Consider the following 397-nt stretch of genomic DNA (forward strand, 5'->3'; position numbering starts at 1 on the left):
AGATCATTTGCATGTGAAAAACAAAACAGTACAGTGATACAAGGATGTTTCTGTCTTGTGTGATGACGTCATAGTTACTGTGATGTCATCATAACTATGACATCATCAATGGGCATCTGTGACATCATCAAGGCTCACTGATATCAAAATGAATACCAGGAAACCCATCACAACAACAATCTAGAAACAGACACACTTCCCGTAACCAATGAACAGCACAAAAATGTCAGATATTCTGACTCATCAGACAAATGACACCATAGCAACCGTTGTTTACTTTCCTCGCCTAGAATTGACAGTGACCCCAGACATTGGTCATTTAACATATTTCACTAGAAAAAAAAGTTTTCTTCAGCTGTAATTATGGAAATAAAATTTATTGACATTATTGACTTTG

At 36.0% G+C, this 397-nt stretch overlaps 1 protein-coding gene across 1 annotated transcript in view; it reads right to left on the reverse strand.

Annotated features, from left to right (window-relative positions):
- Nucleotides 1-397, reverse strand: part of LOC110454281 — a 9,431-nt gene that overhangs the window by 7,213 nt on the left and 1,821 nt on the right. The window lies entirely within an intron of this gene.

Source organism: Mizuhopecten yessoensis, unplaced genomic scaffold, assembly GCF_002113885.1.
Source record: "Mizuhopecten yessoensis strain PY_sf001 unplaced genomic scaffold, ASM211388v2 scaffold7763, whole genome shotgun sequence".
Classification (NCBI taxonomy): Eukaryota; Metazoa; Mollusca; class Bivalvia; order Pectinida; family Pectinidae; genus Mizuhopecten; species Mizuhopecten yessoensis.